Here is a 16,600-nt window from a genome sequence, read left to right on the forward strand (position 1 = left end):
AAATACAAATTTTAGAAAATGAGTTAAAATGGCTATTAGGCAAAGGAATAACTGTTCAATCTCAAAATTATGAAAACACCTTGAAATTAGACTTTTGCCCCGGAACAATAAATTATTTTAAAAATAGATGACTTTATTTTTTTAAATAAAATAAGTGCTTTTACATACTGCTGCTATTCACAGAATTTTCATGAATAATAAATGGCAATAGTTATTAAAAGCCTAAAAGATGTGAATAGCCTTTCATTCAACACCTCCAGCTCAAATTAAATTCCAAATAAATCTACCACATTAATTTAAAACATATTTCAGAGGACATAATTTAAAGCTTAACTAGACTTATTTTATGAAGTTTTCTTTTTATAATTTATAGAAATAGGAGCATATTTCTTTTTTTTCCTTTTTTTCCTTTTTCTTCCTCTTTTCCTTTAATGACCATTTATGAAATGACAAATATGACCAGGTAAAATGAAAGATTCATAAGGACATCATCCAGATCATTCCAGGAAACAGCTAAAAAAATAAAATGACCAGAGAACAACCCAACCCAATTCCTAGCCTGTCTAATGGTCAGTAGTAAGCAGAGTAAGTAGTCAGCACCAAACTTTGAAAATGAACTGGGTGGCTGTTGTTTTAAGGTATTGTGAATGAAAAAGAAATAGATAAAAAATATCATTGTCAACCATGTCACTCCTGATTTATTATTTCGTATTCTGTTCTTAAGGTAGGATTCTCCTAGCCTCCTAGCTTTCGTCTTAGACCAGGTGGTGAGGACAATGAATGTGATGGTGGTGAATTCTCCTCAGAGACACTTTTTAATTCTTGGTATTCTATGTCACTCCTGCTTTTAAGAGGGGTACATTGCAGCAGAACCAGACATGGCTAGAAGTAAATGATTATAGGCCCTTAGAATTGTTTATTCTTTCATTATTACTTATTATCTAATCATAGGATAGTTAGAAGTGTGCATTTAGTTTTCAAATATTTAGAGGTTTCTTTTATTTCTTTTATTATAAACTATTTCATTGTGGGTAGATAAGATGCTTAGTATCATTTCAAGGCTAGAATATGGTCTATCTTATTAATCATACTTTGTGCACTTGGAAAGAATGACTATGCTGATATTGTTAGGTGAAATATTTTATAATTGTCAATTTTGTCAAGTTTGCTCAGATAATGTCTATCCTGACCATTCCCTTCAGCCTGAAGGACTTCTTAAAACTTCTTCTAGTACAAAGCTGCTGAGAAAGCATTCTCGCCTTCTTTCTCTCTCTCATTGGAAAATATTGTCACTTTCCTTTCATTTTTGGAAGATATTTTGAAAGAAATTTTGAAATGCATCTTCTGGTTTCTATTGATTTTGATGAAAGGTCATCAGTCATTCATATCATTGCCCCCATGTACTTTTAAAGTGTTCATTTTAAATCTCTACTTTGAAATTTTTCTTTCAGCTTGATTGTCAACAGTTTATTATGATTTGCTTGTAGGCTATTTTCTTTGTATTTATTCTGCTTGACATTGATGAACTTCTTAAATCTGTAAATGTATGCCTTTCATCAAATGGAGAGAAATTTTGTCCACTGATTTTTCAGATATATTTTACCTCCTATTCTAGGATTAAATTCACACTGGTATTTAAACCTTTATTTTAAAAGGTTAGCTTGATTAAACTGAAATCACAAATTCTGCCTCCCTGTTGTCAACAACTGCTGAAATATGCCTTCAGTTCTTTTGGCCTTATCTGGTGTGCCCAAACTCTGTATGTACCATCCTAGTTTCTGGATCTGCCAGAAATTTGGCCAGAGTTTATATGCAGAATTTGGCCCTGCTCTCCCATGGTTTCCTTTCCTGTACTTCTCTCTCTCTCTCTCTAATTTTCTCAATTCAGTTGTAGGCATGACATCTATCTTGTCATTCATCAAAAGGGTAAACATGCAGTTTTCTGGCTGAGTCTTTTTTTTTTTTTTTTTTAAAGATTTTATTTATTTATTTGAGAGAGAGGGTGAGAGGAGAGAGAGAGCACATGAGAGGGGGGAGGGTCAGAGGGAGAAGCAGACTCCCTGCTGAGCAGGGAGCCCGATGCAGAACTCGATCCCGGGACTCCAGGATCATGACCTGAGCCAAAGGCAGTCGCTTAACCAACTGAGCCACCCAGGCGCCCTCTGGCTGAGTCTTAGACACTGAATGTAAGGGTAACTTTCTCAGAGCTACACAGGGGTCTCTAAAGATAAAGTAAAATAATGTTTTTTTCTTTAGTTGGTTGATGAGTACATGTTTATTCACATTTTCATTTATTATTTTGTGTATATTTATGAGTTAGTGTATCTTAAAGCTACTTTATCAGATTGGGAGTTTTTAATTTCTAGACAACAGTAAATAATAATGTTCAACTGGAAAGAAATAATTTTAGAGTTGGAAGGAATCTTTGCAATCACCTAGTCTGGCTATACAAAAAATAATACCTAAGTTACATAGGTGATCTTTCCAAATGGTACATTGTCATTTGTAAAATTGGTATGTAAAAACATGCTGAAAATGACCCAAATACTCACTATTAAACAAAAATACACGAATATCCTAAATAGTCTTAAATTATTTTATTTTATTTTATTTTAGGCAACAAATCTGTGTTTTAAAGACTAAATATCTCCTGAACATGAGCATTAATTACTGCAAAATGATAAGTATTCATTGTGAATTGGAAGGTTACAAATCTACAATTTATAATTAAACTTGGATAAGAGTTGGTTGTCTGTCAAAATATATTTTTATTCTCACTAGCAACAAACTAGATTTAAAATATTTCCTTATCATCATTTTTCAAGTGTCTTGAAACTATGGGGTTATCTTGCTAGCAGTGCCCTCTAGATATTATTCATCAGTTTCCATTTGACTGCACTCCTCTGGTTCTTCAATAACCTTGAAATAAAACTCATATCCCAGGATACACTCCTTACTAGCCCCTTCTGGAGAAAACCTGCAATAAAGGAAAAAAAAAATCTTCCAAACAATTTGGAAGATTTTTGATATGCTAATGATATGTACTCTGCAGTTTATAGGGACCATTTAGCATGGAGACTCAATCTTATTCAAACAGCACACAAGCATCCTTGGTATTTATTCTCTCACTTTCAGTAAAGAACTGGGACAATTAACGCAAAAAGAGGATAAATCCCAGGTCTCATCATTAACTTGCCATTTTTGTTCCTAGTTCTTTATTATCTTTCATAGAAATGATAGAGTAACTTCCAAATTGAATAATTTAGAGGATTCATGATGTATACATCCCCTCCTGAGCCCAGATCATTACTGATCAAATATTATTTTGCCCAAGTTTTTCAGTAAAGATGAACCTAGGTTACTTGCTATTATAATTATGATATCTCTCATAGTCATTGAAATATTATTTTATAAGGCATTGTTGTAGGTAACTTACTTTCAAATATGAACAGGAGTCTGATTGAACTTCTGCAACTAGCAATACAATTACTCATTTTTTTTTAATTGAATGATACTGGTTTTGTGCTAAAGTTCATGAAGGACTATGGTAGCCTTTGGTGGCAGCTGTAATACCAAAACGAGGTGTTCTGGCTTTCCTCCAGCTTGTCCTTCAGGAAATTCAGCTCCTTCTTATGCGGGACAGTGTTGAGGCAACAGGCTGCCTAGGACAAGACGACCATTACTCAGATTTGTGTCCACAATGTCTACCACAGTGCATCATCTATCAGTCCTCAAGGCAGATGGTGACACGAGTCATTCCTGACTCCAGTCCTTCTCACAAGAAGAACAACTAGCAATGATTTGTAGACAAGATACCATTATGAATCTATCAGAACCTGGAGAGGAAGCTGCAGCACCTCTCTGGACTCCAGAGACTGAGAAGAAAAGCATTACAGGTGTGTAAGAGGAGAGGCTACATTCTGACTGCATCACCATCCCCAAGGCTGGCACACTGCCACACCAAGTGGGGCCCCCGAGGCCTGTAGGTTGTCTGCTGGGAAAAGAGAGCCCAAGATACATATCCAGCTTCCCCACATTGTGAGCTGCTGCTCAGGAGGCTCACTTAGGTCTTTCCTCATAGAGATCACTGAAGAATCTGTGGGGCTCAATAAATGGGAATCAGGGAAAGACACAGAAGAAGACAGGGACTTAAGAGAAACTAGTATTCAGATCATGGTGGACTGCATTCCTGTTTGTAGTAGTACCAGCCAGGGACTCTGCCCACCTATTGATTTCAATAGAAACCAATAACAGGAGGAAAGCTGGAAAATTTACAAATACATGGAAATTAAACAACACAATACTGAAATACCAATTGACCAAAGAAGAAATTTAAGAAAGGGTATAAAAATATATCTTGAGACAACTGAAATGGAACACAACATACAAAAACTTAACAGATGCATCAAAAGCAGTTGTAAGAGAAAGGATTATAGCTATAAATGACTGCATTAAGAAAAAAAAAAAAGATCTCAAGTAAACAGCCTAATATTCTCAAGGAACTAGAAAAAGAAGAACAAATTAAGCCCAAATATAGTAGATGGAAGAAAATAATAAAGTTTTGTATAGAAATAAGTGAGAGAATAGGAAACAATAGAAAAGATTAACAATGTTGTTACTAATATACTAATACTAATACTGTCTTTGAAAGGCAAAATTCAACAACTCTAGCTAAACTTACCAAGAAAAAAGAGAGGATTCAAATAAAGGCAGATATGAAAGAGAAATCACAATCGATGCCACAGAAATACAAAAGATTATGAGACACTACTCTAAACAATATACCAACGAATTGGTCAACCTAAAAGAAATAGATATATTTCAGGGCACCTGGGTGGCTCAGTTGGTTAAGTGACTGCCTTCAGCTCAGGTCATGATCCTGGAGTCCTGGGATCGAGTCCCGCATCGGGCTCCCTGCTCAGCAGGGAGTCTGCTTCTCCCTCTGACCCTCCCCCCTCTCATGCTCTCTCTATCTCATTGTCTCTCTCAAATAAATAAATAAAATCTTAAAAAATATATATATATTTCTAAAAATATACAACCTACTTCATGAGGAAATGTAAACTCCGAATATACCAATAATAAGTAAGAAGGTTGAATTAGTAATTTAAAAAAAACTCCTAATAAAGAAAAGCCTGAAACCAGATGGTTTCACTGGTGAATTCCATCAAACATTTAAAGAAGAATTAACACCAGTCCTTCTCAAACTCTTCCAAAAAACAGAAGAGGAGGGAACACTCCCAAACTCATTTTACAAACCAGCATAACCCTGATACCAAAGTCAGATACGGACACTGTAAGAAAAGAAAATTATAGGTCAATATCCTGAATATAGATGTAAAATTTCTCAACAAAATACTAGCAAATGAATTCAACAGCATATTAAAATGATCACACACCATGATCAATTGGATTCATCCTTGGGATACAGGGATGGTCAAATATGCAAAAATCAATAAATTGATATGCCACATTGATGGAACGAATGAAAATCACATGATTATTTCAATAGAAACAGAAACAGCCTTTGACAAAATTCCATTTCTTTCCTAATAAAAACTGAACAAATTGGGTATGGAAAGAATGTACATCAACATAATAAAGTGTATATGACAAGCCCACAGCTAACATCATACTCCATGGTGAAAGATTGAGAGCTTTACTTCTAAGAGCAGGAACAAGACAAAGAGTGCCACTCTCACCATTCCTATTCATCATAGTATTAGTCAGAAGCAATCAAGCAAAAATAAGAAGTGAAAGGAAGGAGTAAAACTGTCTCTCTTTGTAGATGACATGATTTTACATATAGAAAACCTTAAAGACTCCAGTAAAAACTGTTGGAAATAATCAATGAATTCAGTAAAGTTGCAGGATATAAAATCAACATACAAAAATCTGTTGCATTTCTATACACTAACAATGAAATTTCTGAAAAAAGAAATAAAGAAAATGATCCCCTCACAATAGCATTGAAAATAGTAAAATACTTAGGAATAAATTTAACCAAGGAGGTGAAAGATCCATACACTGAAAACTAGAGAACACTTATGAAAGAAATCGAAGGAGACATACATAAATGGTAAGATTTATCATGTTCATGGATTGGGAGAATTAATATTGTTAAAATGTCCGTATTACCCAATCTCAGTCATACTTCAGTAAATCTGGGGGGAAAAAATAACACAAAGTGTAAATTATTAAAAAGTCAATGAAAGCTTGGAGAAAATAAATATGTGAGAGAGCATTAGGATAAATCTCTTCTAGTTAGGGTGATGTGTTTACTTTGAAATCTTGTCTTTATCCTGGATATACATGCTTGAATTCACTTCTCCTAAAAGCCAAGTAAGCTGTGGTTTTATCAACCCATTTACAGATAGCAGCTATAAACTCCAGAGAAACTATAAAAAATGGTAAGTAAACAAGCACACTACCACTGGAAGACACTGAAAAATGATTCAAAGGTAGCAGAACTTTCAAAGAAATTCCTCATTGGAAGAGGGAATGGCCCTGGGGACTTGGTTGTTCTTACCACTTCTAGCCGAGATGGCAGGTCTCACATATACTGCACGTGGCCGCTACGAGAGAAAACTTCACTGGAAAGTGAACGAGGAAACTGGGAAAGGGGAGTGTAAGAGATTGGGACACAACTCTGCCCAACTATCTGGCCAAACCTAAACACAAATGCTAAGGACAGAGTCTTACTTGTATACAGGAAGACACAGTCGCTGAACAAAGTTGGCCGGCTACTCAAAAGTTTGACTTTAAATCTGAGAACAATCAAATTAATTACCTACTAAAAACAAACAAAACAGAAAGCTTCTTTGGGGTAAAATAACAGAATCCAGATTCCCACAAAATGATTTTTGCAAAGTCCAGGATACAATCTAAAATTCTTAATACATGAAGAAATAACGGAGATGGAAGCTATATTCAGCACTAAAGATGATTATATGAGATTGACGATGAGAAGATCCAGATTTTGGAATTGGGACACCAGGATTTTAGAGATTTATTTATTTATTTGAGAGAGAGAAACAGAGCGAGAGCATGTGTGGGAGCCAGGGGAGGAGCAGAGGAAGAGGGAGACAAGCCAACTCCCTACTGAGCACGAAGCCCAATGAGGGCTAGATCTCACAACCCTTAGATCATGACCTGAGCTGAAATCAAGAGTTTACCACTTAACTAACTGAGCCACCCAGAGGCCCTGAGACCCCCGAGGATTTTAGACCAGCTATTATAATCATGCTTTGTGACATAAAGAATAATTATTCTGCAATAACTGAAAAATAGAAAATTTTAATTAACAAATAAAACTAAAAAAAAAGCAATATTTGAAATTTAAAAAGACCAAACAAAATTGTCTGGTATTGTTATAGCAGAATGAAAACAGCAAAAAGATGTGAACCTGAAGACAGATACATAGAAATGATTAAAAAACTGAACAGAACATTAATAATATTTGAGGGCAATGACATACTCATATTTGGAGTCCCAGAGGGAAAAAAAGGAAAAATAGGACTGAAAAGATACTATAAAAATAATCACTGAAATTTTCTCAAATTTATTGTCAGTTTAATTTTTATTCAATGACTTCAGGAAACCTCAAGCAGGTTAAAAAGGAAGAAAACTATGACTAGACCCACCATAGTCAAAACAAAGTAAATCGAAGATAAAGATAACATCTAAAGGCAGTGAGAGGAAAATTACACTGCATATCAATGGAACAATATTTCAAAGGATTCATGGCTTCAAAAATAATGAATTTTAGAAGATATTGGACCAACATCTTTAGTGATGAATGAAAAAACAAAAACAAAAACAAAAAAGACACACAAAAACAAAAACCCAAATTGTCAACCCAGAATTCTATAAACCACTTCTAGCCTGAGGGTTGCCTCAGGAAAAAGAAACAGTTGTCTCAGGAAAAAAGACATAAAGATATTGTATCATAAACAAAACTGGAGAAAGTGCTCTCCAACTCATTTGAGCTACGAGAAATGCTAAAGGATGTACTTCAGGTTGAAAGTCAATGAAACAGATGGAAACATATATTCAAGAAGGGATGAAAACCATCAAAAATGCTATTGCCTTTTGCCACATCTTCTGTGAGAATGAAGACCATTCTCAGCAATCAGACTGTTGACATTCCGGAAAATGTCAACATCACTCTGAAGGGACGCACTGTTATTGTGAAGGGCCCCAGAGCAACCCTCGAGAGGGACGTCAATCACAGTGTAGAACTCAGTCTCTTTGGAAAGAAAAAGAAGAGGCTCTGAATTGACAAATGGTGGGAAATAGAAAAGAGCTGACTACTATCCACAGGATCTGCAGTCATGTACAGAACATGGTCAGGGTGTTACACTGGGCTTCTGTTACAAGATGAGTCTGTCTATGCTCACTTCCCCATCAACCTTGTTATTCAGGAGAATGGTTCTTTTGCTGAAATCTGAAATTTGTTGGGTGAAAAATATATCTGCAGGGCTCAGATGAGGCCACCTATTGCTTGTCCAATGTCTCAAGTCCAGAAAGATGAGTTAATTCTTGAAAGAAATGACCTTGGGCAAGATGGCGGAGGAGTAGGAGACCTGGATTTCGTCTCCTCTCAGGAATTCAGCTGGATAAGGATCAAACCAATCTGAACACCTACAAACTCAACAGGAGATCGAAGAAAAGAAGAGCAACAACTCTCTCATCAGAAAAGCGACCACTTTCTGGAAGGTAGGACGTGTGGAGAAGTGAATCCGCGGCGATATTCGGGAGGATAGACGGCGGGGGAGGGAGCTGGCTATGGGCAAGTGATAGAGCCGCGGAGCACAAAATCGGGACTTTTACAAGTCTGCTCCGCTGAGGGACGTCACTCTGGTGGCTAAGCGGGGGGTGGAACCCTCCGGGACAGTGTGGTCTCAGGACCCTCGGGGTCACAGAAAGACCGGGGGTGCCTGAGGGCGGCAGAGCTCCCAGGTATCGGAGCAGGGAAGCCGGCTGCAGAGACGGAGCCCAGGCGCGGGCCCTCAGCTCGGGGTCGCCATTGACCGTGATCCGCGGCCCAGTCAGGCCCCTGCTCCTCCAGCAGGGACCCCACAAGCGGCAGATCCGGGGAGACATACCTTCCTCCCCGGGAGGAGCCGCGCGGGAGGGCACTGCGGGGATCTGCTGGGTTTGAAGACTCCACCCAGGGTCGGGTGCCAGAGATAGAGGCGCGCGGTCGCAGGCCGGGTGAGCACGGAGCGCGGCTGGAGACCGGGGAGCCGGGAGTGACTGACGGCTTTTCTCTGGGGCCTCACTGAGGAGCGGGTCCCCGAGTTCTCGGCTCCTCCGGGGCGGAGATTGGGAGGCCGCCATTTTCACTCTCCGCCTCCAAAGCTGGACGGAAAGCTCGCAGGGAACAAAAGCCCCGGAGAGCAAACGCGAGCAGATGACTTAGCCGGGAGGGGGCAAGGGCGGGGCAATTCCGCCTCCGGCAGAGACGTTTGGAAACCACGGCAACAGGCCCCTCCCCAGAAGATCAGCGAGAACAGCCGGCCAGGACCAAGTTTACCGATCAATGAGAACGGCAGAACTCCAGCGCTAGGGGACTACTGCACATAGAATTCACGGCTTTTTTACCATGATTCTTTAGTCTTTTAAAGTTAATTTTTTTTAACTGTCTTTTTGTCTTTTTATTTCTTTTTGAATTTTTCTTTTTCCCTTTTTCAACCAACATCTTATCAATCCCTTTTTAAAAAAAAAAAAAAACATTTTTATTTTTCATTTTTAGAGTCATATTCTATCCCTTCATAGTAGTTACCCATATTTTTGGCTTATATATATAAGTTGTTCTCTCTTTAAAATTTTGAGATAGTTTCTTCTAACAGATTAAAATATACCCTAAATCTCTAGTATATGGTGTTTTCTATTCCCCTGCCTGATCACATCCATTCCCTTTTTTTTTCTTTTTCTTTTTTCTTTTTTTAAATCCTCTTCTTTCTTTTTTCAAACAACTTCTTATCAATTCCTTTTATAAAATTTTTATAATTTCCATTTTTACAGTCATATTCCATCCCTTCATCATATCAACCCTTATTTTTGTACATATATAAGTTTTTCTTTCTTTAAAATTTTGGGAGGCACTTTCTTCTAAAAGACCAAAATACACCCCAAATCTAGTGTGTGGCACTGATCTATATACCATATAGATCATATTTGATCACATTCTGGTTTTTCTTTTGTTGTTGTTTTGTTTTGTTTGTTTTTGTTTTTATCTTTATCTTTTTCTTTTTCTTATTTTTCTTTTTTCTCTCTTTCCCTTTCTTATCCCACTGCTTCAGGTCTTTTCTGATTAGTTTAGAGTATATTTTCTGGGGACGTGGTTACTCTGCTAGCATTTTGTTCTCTCATTAATCTATTCTCCTCTGCACAAAATGACAAGATGGAAAAAATACCTCAACAAAAAGAACAAGAGGTAGTACCGACTGCCAGGGACCTACTCAATACGGACATTAGTACGATGTCAGATCTAGAGTTCAGAATCATCACTTTAAAGATACTAGCTGGGCTTGAAAAAAATATGGAAGTTATTAGAGAAACCCTTTCTGGAGAAGTAAAAGAGCTAAAATCCAACCAAGTAGAAATCAAAAAGGCTATTAATGAGGTGCAATCAAAAATGGGGGCACTAACTGCTAGAATAAATGAGGCAGAAGAGAGAATCAGTAATATAGAAGATGAAATGATGGAAAATAAAGAAGCTGAGAAAAAGAGAGATAAACAACTACTGGATCACGAGGGCAGAATTCGAGAGATAAGCGATACCATAAGACGAAACAACATTAGAATAATTGGGATCCCAGAAGAAGAAGAAAGAGAGAGAGGGCCAGAAGGTATAATGAAGCAAATTATAGCAGAGAACTTCCCTAATTTGGGGAAAGAAACAGGCATGAAAATCCAGGAAGCACAGAGAACCCCTCTCAAAAATCAATAAAAATAGGTCAACTCCCCGACATCTAATAGTAAAACTTACGAGTCTCATAGACAAAGAGAAAATCCTGAAAGCAGCTCGGGAGAAGAGATATGTAACCTACAAGGGTAGAAACATTAGATTGGCAACAGACCTATCCACAGAGACCTGGCAGGCCAGAAAGGACTGGCAGGATATATTCAGAGCACTAAATGAGAAAAATATGAAGGCAAGAATACTCTATCCAGCTAGGCTGTCATTGAAAATTGAAGGAGAGATAAAAAGCTTCCAGGACAAACAAAAACTAAAGGAATTTGCAAACACAAAACCAGCCCTACAGGAAATCTTGAAAGGGGTCCTCTAAGCAAAGAGAGAGCCTAAAAACAACATAGACCAGAAAGGAACACAGACAATATACGGTAACAGTCACCTTACAGGCAATACAATGGCACTAAATTCCTATCTTTCAATAGTTACCCTGAATGTAAATGGGCTAAATGCCCCAATCAAAAGACACAGGCTAACAGACTGGATTAAAAAAACAAGATCCATCGATATGCTGTCTGCAAGAGACTCATTTTAGGCCCAAAGACACCCCCTGATTGAAAGTGAGGGGGTGGAAAACCATTTACCATGCTAATGGACACCAGAAGAAAGCTGGGGTGGCAATCCTTATATCAGACAAATTAGATTTTAAACCAAAGACTGTAATAAGAGATGAGGAAGGACACTATATCATACTTAAAGGATCTATCCAACAAGAAGATCTAACAATTGTAAATATCTATGCCCCTAACATGGGCGCAGCCAATTATATAAGGCAATTAATAACAAAAGCAAAGAAACACATCGACAACAATACAATAATAGTGGGGGACTTTAACATCCCCCACACTGAAATGGACAGATTGTCTAAGCAAAAGATCAACAAGGAAATAAAGACTTTAAATGACACACTGGACCAAATGGACTTCACAGACATATTCAGAACATTCCACCCCAAAGCAACGGAATACACATTCTTCTCTAGTGCCCATGGAACATTCTCCAGAATAGATCACATCCTAGGTCATAAATCAGGTCTCAACCGGTACCAAAAGATTGGGATCATTCCCTGCCTATTTTCAGACCACAATGCTTTGAAACTAGAACTCAATCACAAGAAGAAAGTTGGAAAGAACTCAAATACATGGAGGCTAAAGAGCATCCTACTGAAGAATGAATGGGTCAACCAGGAGATTAAAGAAGAATTAAAAAAAATACATGGAAACCAATGAAAATGAAAACACAACTGTTCAAAATCTTTGGGATGCAGCAAAGGCAGTCCTAAGAGGAAAGTATATAGCAATACAAGCCTTTCTCAAGAAACAAGAAAGGTCTCAAGTACACAACCTAACCCTACTCCTAAAGGAGCTGGAGAAAGAACAGCAAAGAAAGCCTAAACCCAGCAGGAGAAGAGAAATCATAAAGATCAGAGCAGAAATCAATGAAATAGAAACTAAAAGAACAGTAGAACAGATCAACGAAACTAGGAGCTGGTTCTTTGAAAGAATTAACAAGATTGATAAACCCCTGGCCAGACTTATCAAAAAGAGAAGAGAAATGACCCAAATCAACAAAATCATGAATGAAAGAAGAGAGATCACAACCAACACCAAAGAAATACAAACAATTATAAGAACCTATTATGAGCAACTCTATGCCAGCAAATTAGATAACCTGGAAGAGATGGATGCATTCCTAGAGATGTATCAACTACCAAAACGGAACCAGGATGAAATAGAAAACCTGAACAGACCTATAGCCACTAAGGAAATTGAAGCAGTCATCAAAAATCTCCCAAAAAACAAAAGCCCAGGGCCAGATGGCTTCCCAGGGGAATTCTACCAAACATTTCAAGAAGAATTAATACCTATTCTTCTGAAACTGTTCCAAAAAATAGAAACGGAAGGAAAACTTCCAAACTCATTTTATGAGGCCAGCATTACCTTGATCCCAAAACCAGACAAAGACCCCATCAAAAAGGAGAATTACAGACCAATATCCCTGATGAACATGGATGCAAAAATTCTCACCGAAATACTAGCCAATAGCATCCAACAGTACATTAAAAGGATTATTCACCATGACCAAGTGGGATTTATCCCTGGGCTGCAAGGTTGGTTCAACATCTGCAAATCAATCAATGTGATACAATACATTAACAAAAGAAAGAACAAGAATCATATGATCCTCTCAATAGATGCAGAAAAAGCTTTTGACAAAGTACAGCATCCTTTCTTGATCAAAACTCTTCAGAGTATAGGGATAGAGGGTACATACCTCAATATCATAAAAGCCATCTATGAAAAACCTACAGCAAATATTATTCTCAATGGGGAAAAACTGAGAGCTTTCCCCCTAAGGTCAGGAACGCAGCAGGGATGTCCACTATCACCACTGCTATTCAACATAGTATTGGAAGTCCTAGCCACAGCAATCAGACAACAAAAAGAAATCAAAGGCATCCAAATTGGCAAAGAAGAAGTCAAACTCTCACTCTTTGCAGATGATATGATACTTTATGTGGAAAACCCAAAAGACTCCACCCTAAAACTGCTAGAACTCATACAGGAATTCAGTAAAGTGGCAGGATATAAAATCAATGCACAGAAGTCAGTGGCATTCCTATACACCAACAACAAGACAGAAGAAAGAGAAATTAAGGAGTCGATCCCATTTACAATTGCACCCAAAACCATAAGATACCTAGGAATAAATCTAACCAAAGAGACAAAGGATCTATACTCAGAAAACTATAAAATACTCATGAAAGAAATTGAGGAAGACACAAAGAAATGGAAAAACGTTCCATGCTCATATATTGGAAGAACAAATATTGTGAAGATGTCAATGCTACCTAGAGCAATCTACACATTCAGTGCAATCCCCATCAAGATACCATCCACTTTTTTCAAAGAAATGGAACAAATAATCCTAAAATTTGTATGGAACCAGAAAAGACCCCGCATAGCCAGAGGAATGTTGAAAAAGAAAAGCAAAGCTGGTGACATCACAATTCCGGACTTCCAGCTCTATTACAAAGCTGTCATCATCAAGACAGCATGGTACTGGCACAAAAACAGACACATAGATCAATGGAACAGAATAGAGAGCCCAGAAATGGACCCTCAACTCTATGGTCAACTCATCTTTGACAAAGCAGGAAAGAATGTCCAATGGAAAAAAGACAGTCTCTTCAACAAATTGTGTTGGGAAAATTGGATAGCCACATGCAGAAGAATGAAACTGGACCATTTCCTTACACCACACACAAAAATAGACTCCATATGGTTGAAAGACCTCAATGTGAGACAGGAGTCCATCAAAATCCTAAAGGAGAACACAGGCAGCAACCTCTTTGACCTCAGCCGAAGCAACTTCTTCCTAGAAACATCACCAAAGGCAAGGGAAGCAAGGGCAAAAATGAACTATTGGGACTTCATCAAGATAAAAAGCTTTTGCAAAGCAAAGGAAACAGTCAACAAAACCAAAAGACAACCGACAGAATGGGAGAAGATATTTGCAAATGACATATCAGATAAAGGGCTAGTATCCAAAATCTATAAAGAACTCATCAAACTAAACACCCAAAGAACAAAGAATCCAATCAAGAAATGGGCAGAAGACATGAACAGACATTTTTCCAAAGAAGACATCCAAATGGCCAACAGACACATGAAAAAGTGCTCAATATCACTCGGCATCAGGGAAATCCCAATCAAAACCTCAATGAGATACCACCTCACACCAGTCAGAATGGCTAAAATTAACAAGTCAGGAAACGACAGATATTGGCGGGGATGCGGAGAAAGGGGAACCCTCCTACGCTGTTGGTGGGAATGCAAGCTGGTGCAGCCACTCTGGAAAACTGTATGGAGGTTCCTCAAAAAGTTGAAAATAGAGCTACCATATGATCCAGCAATTGCACTACTGGGTATTTACCCCAAAGATACAAAAGTAGGGATCCGAAGGGGTACTTGCACCCCGATGTTTATAGCAGCAATGTCCACAATAGCCAAACTGTGGAAAGAGCCAAGATGTCCATCGACAGATGACTGGATAAAGAAGATGTGGTATATATATACAATGGAATATTATGCAGCCATCAAAAGGAATGAGATCTTGCCATTTGCAACGACGTGGATGGAACTGGAGGGTATTATGTTGAGTGAAATAAGTCAAAAAGAGAAAGACATGTATCATATGATCTCACTGATATGAGGAATTCTTAATCGCAGGAAACAAACTGAGTGTTGTTGGAGTGGGGGGTGGGGTGGGAGGAATGGGGTGACTGGGTGATAGACACTGGGGAGGATATGTGCTCTGGTAAGCGCTGTGAATTGTGCAAGACTGTTGAATCTCAGATCTGTACCTCTGAAACAAATAATGCAATATATGTTAAGAAAAAAAAAAGAAGAAGAAGAAGAAGGTAGCGGGAGGGGAAGAATGAAGCGGGGGAAATCGGAGGGGTAGACGAACCATGAGAGACGATGGACTCTGAAAAACAAACAGGGTTCTAGAGGGGAGGGGGGTGGGAGGATGGGTTAGCCTGGTTGTGGGTATTGAGGAGGGCACGTTCTGCATGGAGCACTGGGTGTTGTGCACAAACAATGAATCATGGAACACTTCATCTAAAACTAATGATGTAATGTATGGGGATTAACATAAGAATAAAAAAAATGACCTTGAATTTGTATCAAACTCAGCTGCTTTGATTCAGTAAGTCACAACAGTTAAAACCAGGGATATCAGAAAATTTTCAAATGGTGTATGTTTCTGGAAAAGGAACAGTTCACAGGCTGATGAATAAGATCTAAGTTGCCCAGCTACAGAAAAACACAAGACGACTGGATGATTTTGCAGACTTATTTGTGATATTTCAAAGATGCAATTAAAACTGTATTGATTTGGGGCTTTTTCTTAAAATATATATATATGCAAATAAACCGCTATTGCATCTGCCTTCTTAATCTACTGGAATTCATATATAATAAAATAAAAATGTGATATATTTAACTGCATACAACTAAAAAAAATAATTGCATAGCAAAACCACCAAAACAATAGACAAAAAAAATGGAAAGTGAGAATATAAGTTACTATATCATTGATAAAAGACTAATACCCCAGTAACAGGGAACTTCTAAAAATGTGAGAAAAATATACAAAAAACTTCCACCCTCCATAACAATAGATAAAAAACATAGATAATTTACTAAAAACATTTAAAGTGATTTGAAAATATGGAAATATGTTCAAAATCACTCATAATCAAAAGATGCACACAAAAGCTATCATACCTATCAGAATGGCAAAAATTAAGAACTATAATAACATCACTCTGCTAGCAAGAGTATATTAAGTCCTACATATCTAATAGGAAAAGCTTATTGGTAAAATCCTTGCTGAGAATTTTGAAATATCTAAACAAACTAGATATATGTTAACCTTTTGATCCTGCAATCCAAATTCTAGGAATTTACCCTCAAGACACATCTCATTCAGTAGAAAAACAGGGTTGCCTGGGGGGCTCAGTCAGTTTAAGTGAGTGCCTTTGCCTCAGGTCATGATCCCAGGGTCCTGAGATTGGTCTGCATCAGGCTCCTTGCTCAGCAGGGAGCCGGC

General features: G+C 37.8%; 1 pseudogene across 1 annotated transcript; it reads left to right on the forward strand.

Moving 5' to 3' along the window:
• Positions 1 to 7,145: 7,145 nt before the first annotated feature.
• Positions 7,146 to 15,901, forward strand: LOC118004783 (annotated as a pseudogene). The gene is made up of 2 exons (XR_004677680.1): positions 7,146 to 8,544; positions 15,649 to 15,901. The product of XR_004677680.1 is annotated as a 60S ribosomal protein L9-like (transcript).
• Positions 15,902 to 16,600: the final 699 nt, after the last annotated feature.

Source organism: Mirounga leonina, unplaced genomic scaffold (genome assembly GCF_011800145.1).
Source record: "Mirounga leonina isolate KUSES-001 unplaced genomic scaffold, KU_Mleo_1.0 Mir_93, whole genome shotgun sequence".
NCBI classification, from domain to species: Eukaryota; Metazoa; Chordata; class Mammalia; order Carnivora; family Phocidae; genus Mirounga; species Mirounga leonina.